Genomic DNA, 777 nt, shown 5'->3' with positions numbered 1-777 from the left:
TAAGCTTAACTACCAGCTTAGATCTGGTCCGCTGCCACCACTCCCAATGTGCTAATTCCCTTCCCTGGGTAGCCTTGAGAGACTCTTCACCAATTCCCTGGTGAATACAGATCCAAACCCCTTGGATCTTAAAACAAGGAGAAATTAACCATCCCCCCTCCTTACTCCCACCAACTCCTGGTGGATCAAGATCCAACCCCCTTGGATCTAAAAAAACAGGGAAAATCAATCAGGTTCTTAAAAAGAAGGCTTTTAATTAAAGAAAAAGGTAAAAATCATCTCTGTAAAATCAGGATGGAAAATAACTTTACAGGGTAATCAAACTTAAAGAGCCCAGAGGACCCCCCTCTAGCCTTAGGTTCAAAGTTACAGCAAACAGAGGTAAACACCTCAGTAAAAGGTACATTTACAAGGTGAGAAAACAAAGATAAAAGTAACACACCTTGCCTGGCTGTTTACTTACAAGTTTGAAATATGAGAGACTTGTTTAGAAAGATGTGGAGAACCTGGATTGATGTCTGGTCCCTCTCAGTCCCAAGAGCGAACAACCCCCAAAACAAAGAGCACAAACAAAAGCCTCCCCCCCGACCCCACCAAGATTTGAAAGTATCTTGTCCCCTTATTGGTCCTTTGGGTCAGGTGTCAGCCAGGTTACCTGAGCTTCTTAACCCCAGGTAAAAGGATTTTGGAGTCTCTGGCCAGGAGGGATTTTATAGTATTGTACACAGGAGGGCTGTTACCCCTCCCTTTATAGTTATGACACTCATACACCTGAAA

This window comes from Terrapene carolina, unplaced genomic scaffold (genome assembly GCF_002925995.2).
Source record: "Terrapene carolina triunguis isolate 2854851 unplaced genomic scaffold, T_m_triunguis-2.0 Scaffold29010, whole genome shotgun sequence".
NCBI lineage: Eukaryota > Metazoa > Chordata > Testudines > Emydidae > Terrapene > Terrapene triunguis.
This window is presented reverse-complemented; position numbering follows the sequence as displayed.